Below are 18,369 nucleotides of genomic sequence, written 5' to 3'. Positions count from 1 at the left end.
TATCCTTCAAGGGCAACAGGCACTTTATTTGTAGATGAAACAATGAAATACAAAGTTGTTTGCTAGCAGCAACCTCTTCATTAGTTACAGATCTCTTTAATGTGGAATTATTTAGTTGACTTTTACTTCTGCAGAGATTTTGCATATTTACTGATATTGGTGGATTGTAAAGACAGAAGTTTGAGTAGACCATTATAATAGAAATTTTCTGAATTGGACAGTTTTGTCATTATTGATTCATACATTTTGTTTCATTGCTTACTGGAAAAATGTTCAAAACAAATTTAAAACACTGTCTAACAAGTGTGCTATATTATACAAGGAATATAATTTAATACAATCAGGAAGGTGAATCAAAGGACACGTATGTTTGCATGGTCTTAAATATGTGTGCAAAGGGCCTATAATTTATAAACAGCCCAAAGGTAAACTTTATCTGCCACTGGCCAAATGCATTTTCTTTGAATGTGAGTTTCAAGGGCAAAGAAGCTTTAATGCTAAGTCTGCTTTCACTGTGAAACTGTATTGCTTTGTTTAGCAGATGTCTATCAGTGTTTGTGATATAAAAATTAAAATAAACGTTTTTTTAAATTAAACCCAAATTATCATTGTAGAAGTAAAGCATAAAGCAGTATGCACATTACAGTGTTTATGGTAAATGGGGTGAAATAGCCAAGTAATGGGACACTGGAATGGCTGTGGGGGGCTGTATATGGGGGGAGTCCATATGACTATGATTTTTGTGAGGTGGAGAAGCGGCAAACTCAAAGACAGCCCTGGTTGGCACAAACTCTATCTACGCCACTAGTCCTTTGGATATCAAACTGATTTATACAAGGTGCTTGTGTGACAACCCTCCACCTCTGGACCAGTGATCAAGGGGACTCAATCCTCACCACTGGCAGCAGTGGGGTATGTTCACTGGGAGGACCACACACACACACACACACACACACACACACACACACACACACACACACACACACACACACCCTCCCTCAATAAAACACCCCACTGGCACAGCTATAGAGTTGAGTCCTTAGTCAGGGTTCAAAGCCAAGTCCTCCAACACTCTCTCTGTCCAACCAGTGCTTCATGTCCCTGCCCACGTAGCTGACACACACACACTCTGAGATTTGATTTGCACACACAAACCTGGTAAAAGCTGGCACAGGTTTACTAGCTATGCCCCTTTTGCCCAGACTATAAGGTAGTTATCACTGCCACCAGAACCTCTCCCAGCTGCTTAAAGCCCTTACAAGGGTACCCAATACACTGAGTGAAATTAATATTAATACAAATGGTAGTTGGACAAAAAGCAAGGCTATTAGGAGTGGTCAACACAGCATCACCAAATAAATATGCAAGTACTCTCAAAACTTAAGTATCTCTACAAAGATCAGCCACAATGAAAGGTTTAAATATATTTAACAATAAATAATAAAAGAGCAAGAAAATACTAAGTATATATTCACAGTGACATCAGAGTTCAAATCAAAGGACATATTTAAAATAACATTGAAGGACAAGCTCAGACAAATAAAGAAAAACAATATCTAAACTAATCTTCACTATATTCCCGACTGAATCTAAGAAAATTATACTAGTTCCTAATAACTTACTTAACAGAGCAAGGAAAATGATGTGGTGAATGGTCCTTCTTCTTGTCAGGCCCAAGGCAGAATACAGAATGCTCTGTCTCACTAACAGACTTCTGAAAATAATAGCTATAATATTACTTCTGAAATAGCTTGCAGAATGACATCACTTCTGGTCATTTGATTTCTAGTTACAATGCAAACCTCCATTGCTGGAAGCTGGCAGGACTTAGCACCTACCTGTAAAAATAAACACACAAAGGCTTTTGCTCAGATATGTGGGAGGTGCAGGAAGTCATAAAACAATTGCATACCTCCACAATTCCAGAGTAGTAATTAGTTCACCCCAAAGATAACACAGAAAGCTTCCTAGAACAGACTGGATGCACTGAAACCTGTGAGATATCATCTTTATGGCCTAGCCTATAAAGTGATTTAATTTCAGATATATTTTTAAGTTTGCTGGACTGAGGTTAACCTCCTGATTTCCAGTTTCCTCTGTTAAAAAATATAAATTTAAACAGTTACAGTAGTGTATGTACATAGGTTGGTACTAGGCTATCGGCCCTAGGGCCTATACAAGCCTAGCCATAACAATTCCCTGGCTATTTCTTCCCACAATATTTACTTCCCTGGACCCCTGTCTAGCAGGGTGACTGACATGATCCCCGGGGTGAATTTCTATCTCCCATCCACTCGTCAAGGTTCCTTTTGAAGAGGTCCAAAGAGGCGCTCTGCTTGACATGTATGGGCAGTCTATTCCAGAGTCTGGGGAGTCTCTGGGTCAGGAACCTATCCCTCCAGCATGTTTTGTTCATTGTGATGACAAGGTTTAGATCCCTGGAGCATGTGGCTCTGAGGGATTGGGATTTCTTAAAGTGTAGCATGTCCAACAGCTCTGGGTTTGACATGGCCTTGTATGTTAAGCAGAGATCGCCTCTGAGTAGATGATATGCGACAGGGTATAGCTGGAGATTTTTTTAGACGGTCATCATAGGGCATCTGCTTTAGGCCTATGATTCTTTTAGTGAGGTATTTCTGCGGCCTTTCCAGTTGTTGCAGATGTCTTGAGAGGTACATACCAAATGGGGCATTGTATTCTATAATGGGTCTAATGAGGGATGAGTACAGTGGGACAATGACCTCCTTTTTTCTGGATGAAAAGCCCTTAGTGATGAGATGTGCCACATAGAAGGATTTCCTGACTGTTGTGGCGATGTGGTTATCGAAGGTGAGACCACTGTCTACCTGTGTCCCTAAGTCACTTATCACACTTTCGGTGTTTAGTGTACTGCCACCTATGTGGTAATTCATGGGTACATGTTTTCCCCAAAGGGGATAACTATACATTTCTTTACATTGAGCATGAGCTTTCTGTTCTCTAGTAGGGCACACTGTGGATACATTTCAAACACAAGCACTTTACAAATACTTTTTCAACACAAATGTCTGTACAAACCAGTTTGATATACATATGACATAAAGTTCTAATACATTTGTAACACCAGCATCTTGTATGACATAGAGTTCTAGTATGCATCTTGTATAAATCAGTTTGATATTCACAAATAACATATAATTATTTACAAAATTCCAGCTATCTATGCTGGCAGTACATCCTATTGTCACAACTTGTGTTACAAATGTATTAGAACTGTATGTCATTTGTATATCCAACTGATTTTGTATAGACGCTTATGATGAAAATATATTTGTGAATTTTGCTTATGTTGCAATGTATCAATAGTACACCCTGCGGAAATGAAGAGAAATGTACATGTATTATTACAGCTGAATTAAATGTATATGCTTTAATAGATGATACTGGCACAGCAGAGGTTAATTTTAAGAAAAATAAAGGAAATGTAAATTAGCTGTTAAACCCTTAAAAGGCACTCCACAGTGCTGAATAGGACTGGAGACACTGGGTCTGTGAGAAGAGCCTTTGTCCATTAGCTAAGTGAAAAGAGGGGAGGCCCCAGGCACTGCCATAAACATTTGGATGTGTATTGTTGCCATCTGTGCTAATTCCTGTCTCAGCATCAAAGGGGAATACTGTGAGAATCTAGTGTCAGGTGACCAGATGAAGTCCTTCTGCTAGCCCTCTTGGAAATTATAGTTTAGATATTACAAAGAGAAATCTCAGAGTATTAAGCATCCTGCTTGGGAAGCCTGTCTAGAAAGACCCTCACCCACATCATCTTGCCTTGTGGTAGTAAATAACTTAACTAAGGAACAGTAAAATTCTCTTAGATTCAGTCAACAATATAATGAAGCTTAGTTTAGATATTGTTTTTTCTTTGTTTGAGTGTGTCCATCAATGTTCTTTTCAATATTTTCTGTGATTTGAACTCTGTGATTAACTGTGAATATATATTCAGTATGTTCATGCTCTTTTATTATGTATTATTAAATATATTTAAAAATTCTATTGCAGCTGATCCTTGTGGAAAGTACTTAACCTTTGGGAGTGCTTATATTTATTTGGTGACACTGTGTGGGCCACTCCAGAAGGTCTAGGCATCTTGGTCAATTACTACCATTTGTATTAGTATTAATATTGCACAGTATAATTGGACACCCTTTGTTAAGGGCCTTAGAGTAGCTGATTGTGAAGTGTCTGGTGGCAGTGATAATTACCTTATACTCTGGGCAGAAGGGGGCATGGTGGGTACATCTGTGCCAGCCTTTCCCAGGTGCATGTGTGTGTGTGTGTGTGTGTGTGTGTGTGTGTGTGTGTGTGTCAGCTACTTGGGGCATTGTCATGAAGCACTGGGTTCACAGAGAGGGTGTTGGAGGACTTGGCCTGGACACTCGGCTGAGGACCTAAACGTACACCTGTACAAGTGGGGAGTCTTACTGGGGACCTGGAAGAAGACAGATATAGAGACATCCAGACCCCAGGCTGAGTGTGTTCCCTGTGTGCTCTTAAGGGAAATTGTACCTGATTCGGAGAGGTCTGCATCTGGAAATACTGAGTGTATTCATTTGTATTCCAACTGCACGTCCCTCTCCAGTGTCAATGGTGAGGATTCAGGCTCCTTGATTAATGGCCCAGCATAGGGATGACACATATTGGTGGCCATCACATATTGGTAGCAGTGGTAGGCATCACAGATGTACACACACACACCAACACACACACACACACACACACACACACATATATATATATATATATATATATATATATATATATATATATATATACACACACACACATATTTATGTGTGTGTGTGTGTGTGTGTGTGTGTGTGTGTGTGTGTGTGAGTGTGTATAAACCTCACTTTGTTGATATTCAGCAGAGATTAATCGCTGAAATTATATGTTTTGAATGACCTGAATAAATGCTCCTCTCTTGAATAATCATTCAAAAGTCAGGTTTAATTTAAGATTCCCTGCTACTAGCTGCTCCATGAATTTTATTTTTGTTTTCTCCTTTTCAATTAGTATGGTGATCACCGTTCTGTAAAAATGTATAAAATCCATTTAAAAGTAATTGCATTAATAAAAAAATCATATAAATGATGATTAAGATACTATAATGAATAGTGATCTGAGTTCAAAACTGCAACACAAAGTAAACAAGTCAGCCTTCCTAGAACAAGAAATATTTTCATCAGTCCCATAAGCAAAGGGTTAATCACTCATTGTTATCATGGTTAATTTATAGAGTAAACACTCTTAACTGGGATCTAAAAGTAAAAGATCCTTAAATAATAAATTAAATGCATTAATTATTATCATCATGTTCTTGACATCACATCTGCCTACTGAACAAAAAAAATTACATAAGCAAGCATTATTCACTGTTTCTATCAAAGCAGTTTATTTGCTGGCACACATCTCATGCTAATGTTGATCTTTTCTAAGCTGTGACATTTAAATAATTTAATGCAGTGCTCAAATAAATACATTCTTGTAGGCAAAGTTGCAGAATGTTTAAATACTTGCATTCCCAATGGTGTTATATGTTTAAGTGTTGCTGCATGAGGAGGTACTGGACGTGCCCTAATACTGGTATATCCAGATATGTTGTAAGGCTGAATGTGCCCGTGCTGAGTTTACCTTTATGAGTTTTTATTAGGAGTTACAAAATGGGTAGGGAACACTGACCAGTCAGATTTCTAACTGCCTATGCATGAGATCTTTTCTTCTGCACAGGAGAAAACTAGTACAGGCCACCTAGACCTTGCATTCATTTACAGATTACTTTTTCCTCACAAACTTCAAAAACAAATTGCAGGCAACTTGGCTGGGGAATACTATCAAACACAGGCATACTAGAAAACAAAACAGCAAATCAATAAAAAACAACAAAATACAGAAACATACAACCCTAACTCAAATAAGTTACTAATTTTGAATTGAAATAATATTAGACAATAAAACAGAAATCAAGTGTGATGGATGGCACAACTTGCTACCCATATGAGAAGAACAGGCTGGCACTACGGGGTTCAAATCCTACCACTGCCAACCAGGGTATCACCTGTTTATGTGAGAGGCAAGAGCTAAAGCCCTTAGATTCACTCTACTGTTTCAAAAATTTCTTTTGGCCATCAGAAGGATAGCTTCTCGAGTCATACCATTGGTATCCAACAGGTTAAACTTAAAAAAAAAAAAAAAAAAGTGCACATGCCTGATTCAATAACTAGTTCACCAAATGTAACCTGGCCTGAAGAGCATAAATGGTATATGCCCTGTTGTCCTACGTATGGCTTCCAATATCCACATATTGACCACTTGCAGAGCTGGTCTCTGTCCTAGCACCCCATGCCTCCTTTTTTGAGCTCACTCTGTGAACTACTATGCCTTCCAGTGATCTTTATCCATGGTAACTGCCTTTTGAATAAATTAGTATTTTCACACATAACTGCATACAATTCCCAGGGAATATGAATTATAAAAATATTATTTCCCTGGTAGTATGTTCAAGCAAACTAGAGAAATTGAGGCCAGTACCACAACCTTAACAATCTACAGTGCTAAATAATACTCTCTACTAGGATATTAAACAATAAATACCAGCTATGAGATCTTAAAAATGAACAACTAAAACTATATTTAAATCATAAAAAATTGAAGACGGTGCTTATACCCATTAAATATGTGGAGGTCAAGGCAATGTACATTGAATACAAATATAACAATCTTATCTATTGCAAAATAACTGTCTGTTACTGAATAAGTATTGGACCTAACTGTTCTAAATTAGTAAGATTATACAAGACTGAATTAAAACAAGAACTTACTTAAGTGTATGAAAATTTATCGGGAAAGATTAAACATCACCTTACTTTCAGTTCTAAATATATAGCATCATTTTCTTTTGGATAGAAAAGTGTGTGTGTGTGTGTGTGTGTGTGTGTGTGTGCACGCATGTGCATGCTTGTGTATGAATGCGTGTGTGTGTGTGGGGGTGTTAAAACAGATTTCATTGCATCTCTTTTTTTAAACATAGTAGAAGAATGACTAACTGCTTGCATAAATGTCTTAGCTCTTGAAGTTATTACTAAAATGATTACTCTTCTGAAACTGTGGTACTGATAGTTAAACCTCCTCATTAGGACTCATTCACCTGCCACTACTCAGTTATGAAAGATGGGCAGCCCCTGTATGAAGCCTTTGTTCACAGGAAACTTACATGAGCCTAATGCTCATAAATCTACTGCTATCATGACTACCTCAGACAAGCGAACTTCATGCTATACTGAAATTAATGACTTTATGATGATTTTAGGCTAATTAAACTGCTTCTCCCAATGAACTACAGTAATGTGCACATAAACACATCCATAAGGTGGAAGAGTAGAACCATTCAATAACTGCCAAATGGTGCAAAACATTACATTCAGCTTCCAGACTACAATATAATCTGTAACATGTTGCTCTCCAAAACAGTATGCTAAGAAATTGTATCAAAGACTTCTGCCATGCTGGGAAATTTTGCAGAGTAGGTGTATGGGGAACAGCACCATTTTTCTTGAATTAGTAGGTAAACTAAAGTAATACAGATGCTTTTTACATTTTTACTGCCAGCAAATATTTATAATCCAAACAGTGAACACCGTATAAAGTTTTCTAATGTATTTGTGAAATGGGAAGATGATAATCACAGACACAAACATTAATCATTTTGTTTTAAATTATTATTTGGAGAGGCTTTAATATTAGGATACAGCTAAAGTATTGTATTGAGAGCAAGACAGAAGCCATGTTTATGACATGGCTGCTGGAGTGGAATTCTAATTGTGGAAGAGCAGGTTTGGTTTCCATTATGAGTAATGTTTATTATATTAAGTCTAGGAAATTCACTTTAAAATCAACAGGATATTGTAATTGTGGCTCCAAGGGTATTATTTATTTAGGGGTTTGCCAAGAATGTGAGAGTTTTTATGTAGGTAAATCAGAGAGAACATTACGTAAAAGGATTTACAAACATCTTTATGATATCCGCAAAAAGAAAGAGACAAACGCATTTTTTAAACATCTCACTAGTTGCCCCAAGATGACATTAAAATTAAAATTTCTGGTCATTGAACAAGTTCCCCCAACCCTAGAGGAGGAGACTGGGAAACTTCTATAGAATTCAAGGAGTTGAATTGGCAGTTAAGACTGAATGCATCTAAGCCCCCGGGTTTAAATGAAGCCATTAGTATTACCAGTCTCCTCAAATTAAGAAGGGCAAAGTTATAAATAGGATTATGTATTAAGAATTTTAACACATAACTAGTGCACATTAACTTGGCAATGATCTAAACATCAAAAACAACTGATACTATTTAACAGGTTTAACAAGAACCTGTAAGTATTTTGTTAGGTTGGTTTTCATTGTGACAATATCTTGTTATTTTTCAAGTGGTACGATCATATTATAGTGAAGCAGTGAATTTTCAGCTTTGGCTTTTCATTGCTAACTGGTTAAGTCACTTTGTTGCATAAGTTTATTTTAAACGGTGTCCATTCAGAAGTTGTTTATTGTTCACTCATACCATTTAAAGTACAAAGTACTTTTTCACTTATAATTTAGAAAGTATTTTTTAATTGTTAAATATACATTTTTAATTATTTAAAGTCCATACATTTCAGCATATTTGAAAGTATTTTATATTCAATTGTACGTACAATTCATTTACTTATTTAATAAGTTAACAATTTATAATATTCATTATTAATTATTTTTATACAATATGTACATTAAGTACAATAATAATTAATTTTAAATTCATATATATTTTATTATATTTCGGTTATGTACCATCATGAACCATTTTGCAGTCTTGTAAGTGTATTGAATTACCCCTTTTAATGAAGTGAAATTAACGGAAACGCATAAAATATTCTACAATTTGTAGGAATTGGTGATGCAGTGTAATACGTACTTAACATTGCTCTTTTATGCACCTCGGCACTTTAATATTCACATATTTTTATTCAATTCAATTGTACATACAATTCATTTATTTATTGAACAAGTTAATATTTTATAATATTTATTATCAATTATTATTATACAATATTTACATTAAGTACATTAATAATTAATTTCACATTCATATATATTTTTACTATATTTCGGTGATACATCACCATGAATCATTTTGTAGTCCTGTAAATGTATTGGAATACACTTTTTTCAATGAAGTGAAAACAACGGAAATGCAATAAAACATTCTGTAATCTGTAGGATTTGGTGATGCAATGTAATACGTATTTAGCATTGCTCTTTTAAGCACCTTGGCACTTTAACATTTATATATTTTTTATTATTTTTATTGTTTTATTCAATACGTTATATCAATCCTCAGTAGTTATTTTTACAAAGTAAATGTTGAGCATTTATGGAAACTGCGATGCACGCAATATTCAAACAACTTATTCAGGCATTTAATTTAACATTAAGAATTTTTAAAAGCAGAATTCATTGGTTTGTTTTAGACTTTAGAACACAATTTTAACAACCGAACAACAAAAAAACGCAACACATTTTAATACATGGTTTTGTTGTTTTATTTTTATCTTTCAAAGAAAGTCTATTGCATGTATTAATTCCGTGCACTGAAAAACATTTGTAATTGGATGTTGCTTTAAATTAGATTTGCAAAATGTAGTATATTCCATTTGAATTGCTTTAATCCAATTTCTTAAATTACTTTAATTGTATAATTGATACTGATGCTTGCTTATAAGCACACAGCCTTTCACTGGTGGTTCATCTTGAAAAAGCCCGTCACAGCTACGGGTGAAAGCGCTTGATTTACTTTGGTTTCTACTTGGATTTATATTGTGTTTCCAACTTTTATGTCTGTTCATGCAACTTTTACTGCTGTGGTAACGTAATAAAAGAATTTGTTCTTTAACTGAGACGAATTTGTTCCAGTCAAGAAGAGTTTATTGGACTTCAGTGCTTCTGCATATTTTTCCTTGCTGTTTGGGACTTAGTTTGTGTTTATTTGTGTTCCATTATGAGTACTAAAACCATACAGTGTTAATTCAGGAGATATCCAATCAGATATCCAAGTTGGTTCCAACATCAGCGGTGGGGGAAGGAAATGGGTTACTTAATCCTACAGGCATCAGTGTACCTTGCTGCTCTACACAGGACTTATTTGTGCATGTTAACCATTTTGATAATGGCTCCCACTTCATCGTAAAGCCTGGTGTTCCAACTTGGACTTCATGATACAGGAACCTATGGGTAAAGGTACTCTTATTTCACAAATTCGATTGTTTGAACAGAATCTCATTAAGTATAGAAATTTACAGCTTGACGTTCATGAATGTAAACATTTTTCGTTACCATCTCGCCGTTTTGCAACTCTACGTCTACTATTATGGCTGGTTTACTTACACAAGTGTACTATGTTCATCATATTAATCCCTGCTACAGTGGCCTTAGCTACATGAGTAGATTGCCCTAATTTACAACATTTGGGAGGTGGAAGGGTCCAGGAGCTGGTGGGAATGTTCCTAGCAAAGCCTGATCTAGACTTAAAAAAGAAATCAAGCTTGTAGTGCTTTGCAAATGTATGTACAGAGGACAATTTGCTGTTTCCAGTATACTTCTAGATTCTAGCCCTTTCCAAAAAGATGGTGATAAAGCCAAGACCCAGGTAGAGTGAACCTTGACCCTGCCTGAAATAGTTTATTGTGGTGAGAATAACAGAAGGTAATAGCCTGAGACAACCATTTGGTAATAGTATGTTTACACAGAGACTGTCCCATCTTATTACCTTCAAAAGAAATGAGTAACTGATCCAAAGATCTGAAAAATGTTGTTCTGTCAAGATAGCACCAGAGTTGGCTGTAGACATCCAAGGAAAGAAGAATGCTTACTTCCTCATTTATGGGTTCAGGAAAGAAAACAGTGAGATGTACAATTTGGCTTAAAATAAACGTGGATACCACTTTAGGCATAAAAAAGAATGATTCGTTCTCAAAAAAAAAACTGTCTGTACAGAAAATGAGATAGTGGTAACACACCATAAGCACTTGCAACTCAAATATTCTTCCTGCAGAGGTCAGAGCAATCAGTAAAACCATTTTCCATGTTAAGAACCACAAGTCAGCCTGATGAACTGGTTCACATGGTGCAAGTGTTAGTTTCTCTAACACAAAATTAAGCTCACCAAGTTAGGGCAACTGTTTTTCTTGAATGTATCTAATAAAAACCCCTTTCACAAAACATTTTTACATGAGAATGCATTGAAAGAGAGAGATCCATGGGCAGACATGCTGAAATGGACAATAAATAAACGTAGATGGAAGAGTAAGAAAGGCCATAGAATAGTGACTCACGCAAATATTATAAAACCAGAGAAACACTAGCCTTGAAAGGGTGCTGGTTATGTTTTTGGCACCAACTGGACACCCTTTTCCATTTTCTAATATATTAATTTCTACTAGCAAGCTTTCTTGCCTGCATTATCACCTGCTACACGTCCTCACTAAACAGGTGTCTAAAGGGAATTAGGATCCTATGATCCAGGCAGTCAGCTGATGTTGACTGGGTTGGGGTGTATTCAACATCCCTGTGCTTGTGTGAGTCATACCTCTCAACCTCTTAGACCAAAAAATATGGACAGAGTGATAAATGATTGGGGGGGGGGGGTGTTAAAGGCCCCAAAATATGGCAATTTATAAATATTGCTATTACAAACTTAGAAAGTTGCTAGAATAACAGGTTTTGAATTAACATGTATTTTTTGAAGGGTATTATGCCTGAAACTCAAATGTTTGTCATTATATTGTGACTTGAATCCTCAATGATTTGTCAGTGATTTGCTAGAAAACCATAACTGTAGGAGAAACAGACCAAAAATATGAGGCAAAAATCGGGACATTCTGTTAAAATCTGGACATTTGAGAGGTATGGTGTGAGTAGATCCATTCTGTGAGGAAGGTTGTGGTACTTGCCCATGTCCAGTTCCAAAAGAAGGGAGAACCATTTTCTGGACCAAAATGGATTCACAACAATGATCTTGGGGTATTCTTTCTGAATCTTTAGATGTATCCTGGATATCAATGGAAAGGGTGGAAAGACATATAGGAACATTCCTGTCCAAAAAAGGAAAAGGCTTCTGTCTTACAAATCTTCTTGCGTGGAGTCCTAGAGCAGAATTTTGCCAGTTGATTATTAAAACCCAACTCTTCCTTCTCCTTATATGATAACTAAACTCCTATGCTTTTTGCTACTAGTGACTGATGATAGATTCTCCATATTTATTGTTTTTTTTCATCACTTGTTGATACTGGTACAATAATGCTGATTAATATATTTCTGTTTATACCTCTCTGATTGAATTCATCTGGCAACCAACTAATTTCCTGCTTTTATGTATATATTCTCTATATATTACTGTAATCAAACCAACTAGATTTCTGCTTTTATGTATATATTCTGTGTATATTACTGTAATCAAATCAACTAAATTCATGCTGTTATGTATATAGTTTGTATATATTACTGTAATCACTATGGGTAACACTGTTTCTATTTTTGTACCAATTAATGTTTAATTTTTTCTGTATCTGTGTTCTTGTCTGAGCTTTTCTCCCTGGGCCTCCACTGAAAATGGGTTCTTTTAGGTTCAGTTGACTTTCCCAGTAAACAAATGCAATAAAATAAAAACAAATATATAAGAGAGGAGGCCAAGGGATCAACTTGAGGAGCTCACCACACATGGATAATGTCTTGGAAGACCCCCAATCTAGTTTCCATTCATTAAAGTCTGCCTTTGTCCTGTTCATCTTGTCTGCCAGACACCTTTGCACAGGATGTAGGATGCCTGTAGAGTGGGATTGTGCAGTAAAGCTATTTCCCAAGCTAACACGGCTTGTCTGCAAATGAAGTAAGACTTGGTCCGCCCTTAGTTGTTGATGTACCATGTGACTATGGTATTGTCTGTAACAACTAGAAGAAGTCCAGGGGAATAAAGATGATTCAGAGAGTTGAGTGCATCGATGAGAGCAAGTACCTCTTTTATATTTATGACCTTGCATCTGAACTTGATGTTCCAAACATCTTGATATTTTATCTCTCCTGAAACTACTCCCCAAGCAAAATTTGACATGCATATGTGGTGACTGAATGTTTTAGAGGATGGGGGAGAGAAGCCTTGGATTTAGGGATATTTACTGTTTCCACAAAGAGATGTCTCTTCTGAGAAATCCCAGAGCTGGGATATGAAAAGTTAATGGGTACTGATGCTGTGACCAAAGAGGCTTCAGATCATAACTCTCAACCTCTTTGTGCAAGAAATTTGGACAAAGCCTTACATAATGAGGGACAAAGGCTGATAAATAGCAACAGATTTTAAATACTGCACTTAGAAACTTAGAAAGTTTTAGAATAAAAGGATTTGTGTTAGTGTGTATTTTCTGAAGGATATGAAGTGTGAAATTCAAATGTATATCATTATTCAGTGACTTCAATCTTCAGTAACTTGCCAAAAAATCACAACTTTTACAAGGAGGAGACCAGAAATATGAGGCAAAAATCTGGACAGTTGAGAGGTATGCTTCAGATCCCATTATATCTTTTTCATGCAGAGTCTTGCTAAGAGTAAAATGAAAATCACAGATGCAATGAAACCCAAAATCCAGAGGTATTCCCTTGCAGAGACCAAGGGTCTGAGAGGAAAACTCTAGATATAGATCTATTTTTTTCCTGTGGAAGACAAGCTCTTTGAACTGAGATGTCTGGCACACATCCAGGGTCACAATCCTGTGTGATGGTGTCAGAAAGACTTTTGAATGTTCTCTTGGAATCCCAGCTTGTGTAAAAGCTCTCTCATCCAAGAGATAGTGTTCTGACACTTTGAAAAAGACTCTGCAAAGATAAGCAAGTCATCTAAATTTGGAATAATGTGGATAACTTGCAACCTGCAATGAGCTATAACTGGAGCTAAATACTTTGTGAACACTCTTGATGCAGTGGTTAGTCCAAAGGGTAGGAAAGAGAACTGATAATGTGATCCAGATACCCAAACCCTTAAGACACACTTGAAATTTAGAAGAATTAGGGATGTAATGATAAGCATTTTTTAAATCTAGTGTTATCAGAAAACTTACATGAGGATGGGGTGTGGCCAAGATGCTGAGAACTTAAAAGCACTGTTTTTTTTTACTCTGCGTCATTTTAACATCTCTTACAGGATTTTTACAGAAAATTTCAAAAAAATAAGTTTCAAAAGGTTTTGATGTATAATTAAACTACTTCTGAATAAACTACTACAGGAAAAAATAAGTTTGAAACTTTTTCCATCACTCTTTCTTGTCAAGAAAGTAATTCCCTCAGACTGAGTCACTCTAAACCCAATATACAGGAAATACAATGATGAGAGACATTAATTTTGTATTCAGCAACATCAATTAACTTTCTATAAAGATAGATAAACTGGAAAGCAAAATAGACAACATTAAGGAGGAATGTAAAAAACAGGTAGAAGTGCTGAGTGACGGTCTTAAACAACAGTTGTCACAAATTTCAAATATCGAAGAGGCAATGACTGATTTAGATGGAAGAATGATTTAGACTGTGAATACTACTGAATTTCTCCTGAAACAAAATAACTTATTTCGGGAAAAAATAGAAGATCTAGAAAACAGATCCAAAAAGAACATTAGGATTTATGGCAGCCTAGAGAAAGATGGCGGCCTGGCGGCTTAAGACATTGAACCTGCCTGAAGCTCTTTCCTTTGGTTTTGAGAGGGCACACAGATCACTTTCTAATGCATCAATAAAGAAAAATTCACCTACACCAAGGTCAGTGGTAGATTCTTTTCCAACCAAGATAAAGATCTTGTTTTAAAAACAGCATCCAGTTAAAATAAAAGAAAACATTCTAAGACTTGACACTGATTATTCTGGTCTATGTTACAAGATCGAATGGTTAGGTGATCGAACACCTAAATTTCAAACTTGTAATATCGAAAGCAAAAAAACAGCGAATGGCCGATTCAACGCAGGGAAAGATTTCCCTTGGCCGTTCACCGGATTTTGCTGTTTTGTCTACTGTAGAGCGATCTTGGAGTTGGTATATTTAGTTAGGGGGGTGTGGGGGGCACAGCCCACCACTTAGTTTGGGTGTAAAGTTATTTTTCTTTTCTGTGGCCGACCGATGTGTTTTCCTGTGCCTTTCGATGTTTTTGGGTTCAATATTACAAGTTCATTGTTTAGGTGTTCGATCACCTAAGCATTCGATCTTGTAATATAGATGTGATTATTCAACTTCAGTTATGTCAAAAAGAAAAGCATGTGTACCTCTTATAAAGGACTTCAAGAAAAAATATTAAAGCACACATTATGTTTCCAGCAAAAATAAAGATTCGTCTTACAGGACAGAGGACTTTTAACATTTTGGAACACACTTTGGACTTTATACAGAGGAATAAAATTCTAGAAAAAATTAACAAAATGGACTGGAGTTTGTGTACATCTCTCAAAAGAAATGCAACAAGGTCTGATGGTCATTTAAAGAAAAAAAACAGTAAAAACTGAAAGATAAATGAAAAAAATACTTCATTCTCATCGTAATATTGGGTCTGTAATACAAAGAAGTTTATGAATAGTATGGATCAGATACTAATACCACTTTTTACAAGGTAAATCATTTTTATTCCTTATTTCAGATATACTTCTTTTAAGTTATATGAGTGAAGCCAATTAATTTCAAATAGAGCTTAACTAGTCATACCAAACATATAATTAAATGTAAAATATCAATATGATGAAACTTAGGTAAAGAAACAAACATTTTAAGTTCATATTTTGTGCTGTGTGAGTAAACACAGTACTTGGAATTTAAAATGTCAGCAAAAAAGTATGCTCAGTTGCATTCTATTTCACATAAGTGGCTGTTTTACTTGCATAAAATGGAATGTCGCTAAACAATTAGCACATCATTAACACATTTGACACAAACTGAAGGTATGACAACTAAAGGATGTGGTCCATTAAAAATACATACACCTCTAGATTGGTGGTACAGCACAATTCCCTGAATTAATTTAGGTGCAATTGACTATTGGCAAGATCCCTGTTCAAGCCATTGCCAGCTATAGGACCCCCATCTGTGAATCAGGACATCCATTCAGCCTACTTAAATCTACTTGAGTCAATTAAGATACAACCAAACACCCTGGTCTTGGGTGACTTTAATTACCCTTCTATTGAGTGGGTAAATTCTGCATGTTCTAACTCACTTGCCCAAAGGTTCCTGGATTTCTTCAACACCAATTCCCTGGATCAGCTGGGTGCTACCCCCACAAGGGGCAAAAATATCTTGGATCTGATGTTCACCAACATGGGGGACTGTTGCACCACCCCCAGTGTACTGCCTTGTCTGGTGAGGTATGACCAGAAATCAATCTCATTAGAAGTAACTATAACAAAAGACCCCCCCCCCTTAGCAGCAACTAGAATAAAAAACTTTTCCAAGGCAAATTACAACCTCTTATGAGACAGCATAAATAACTTCATAGCCCCTACCCTCACAGATGGAATGGACACCTGTGCTGAGTTATACACCAATGCATTATACAAACATCTATAACATTGTATTGACTCTGCTGTACGTAACGGGACCAAAGTAAACTCTACAAGGAAGAACAAACCTGGTTGATGAACATCTGTCATCAACAGGGTATAAAATTCTTCTTCTTCTTTCGGCTGCTCCCGTTAGGGGTCGCCACAGTGGATCAACTGCTTCCATTTCTTCCTGTCCTCTACATCTTGCTCTGTCACACCAACCACTTGCATGTCCTCTCTCACCACATCCATAAACCTTATCTTAGGCCCGCCTTCCTCTTTTCCTGTTACCTGGCAGCTTCATCCTTAGAATCTTTTTTCCAATATACCCATCATCCCTCCTCAGCACATGTCCAAACCAACGTAATCTTGCCTCTCTGGCTTTGTTTCCAAACCTTCCAACCTAGGCTGACCCTCTAATATACTTATTCCTAATCCTGTCCAACCTAGTCACACCCAGTGCAAATCTTAACATCTTCAACTCTGCCACGTTAAGCTCTGACTCCTGCCTTTTTACCAATGCCACTGTCTCCAACCCATATAACATAGCTGGTCTCACTACCCTCTTGTAGACCTTCCCTTTCACTATTACTGGTACTTGTCTGTCACAAATCACTCCTGACACTCTTCTCCACCCACTCCATCCTGCCTGTACTCTCTTCTTCACCTCTCTTCCACACTCACCATTACTCTGAACTGTTGATCCCAAGTATTTAAACTCATCCACCTTCGCCACCTCTACTCCCTGCATCCTCACCATTCCTCTATCCTCCCTCTCATTCACACACACATATTCTGTCTTAGTCCTGCTGACCTTCATTCCTCTTCTCTCTAAAGCATATCTCCACCTCTCCAGGGTCTCCTCCACCTGTTCCCTACTCACACTACAGATCACAATGTCATCTGCAAACATTATAGTCCATGGGGACTCCTGTCTGATCTCGTCTGTCAACCTGTCCATCACCATTGCAAATAAGAAAGGGCTCAGAGCTGATCCTTGATGTAATCCTCCACCTTAAACGCATCCATCACTCCCACCGCAGACCTCACCGCTGTCACACTACCCTCGTACATATCCTGTACCACTCTTACATACATCTCTGACACTCCTGACTTCCTCATACAATACCACAACGCCTCTCTAGGCACACTGTCATATGCTTTCTCTAAGTCCACAAAGTCACAATGCAACTCCTTCTGACCTTCTCTGTACTTCTCCATCAACACTCTCAGAGCAAACATCGCATCTGTAGTGCTCTTTCCTGGCATGAAACCATACTGCTGATCACTAATCATCACCTCCCTTCTTAACCTAGCTTCCACTACTCTTTCCCATAACTTCATGCTGTGACTGATCAAGTTTAATTCCTCTGTAGTTACTACAGCTCTGCGCATCACCCTTATTCTTAAAAACCGGTACCAAAACACTTTTTCTCCATTCGTCAGGCATCCTCTCACTTTCCAAGATTTCATTAAACAATCTAGTTAAAAACTCCACTGCCATTTCACCTAAACACCTCCATGCTTCCACAGGTATGTCATCTGGACCACCAGCCTTTCCATTCTTCATCCTCTTCATAGCTATCTTTACTTCCTCCTTGCTAATCCACTGCACTTCATGATTCACTATCCACACATCATCCAACCTTCTCTCCCTCTCATTCTCTTCATTCATCAGCCCCTCAAAATACTCTTTTCATCTGCTCAACACACTCTCCTTGCTTATGAGTACATTT

At 36.9% G+C, this 18,369-nt stretch overlaps 1 protein-coding gene across 2 annotated transcripts in view; it reads right to left on the bottom strand.

Moving 5' to 3' along the window:
* Nucleotides 1-18,369, bottom strand: part of SLIT1 (slit guidance ligand 1) — a 3,022,655-nt gene that overhangs the window by 640,765 nt on the left and 2,363,521 nt on the right. The window lies entirely within an intron of this gene.

This window comes from Protopterus annectens, chromosome 14.part0 (genome assembly GCF_019279795.1).
Source record: "Protopterus annectens isolate FY-2018-M chromosome 14.part0, PAN1.0, whole genome shotgun sequence".
Classification (NCBI taxonomy): Eukaryota; Metazoa; Chordata; order Ceratodontiformes; family Protopteridae; genus Protopterus; species Protopterus annectens.
This window is presented reverse-complemented; position numbering and strand designations above follow the sequence as displayed.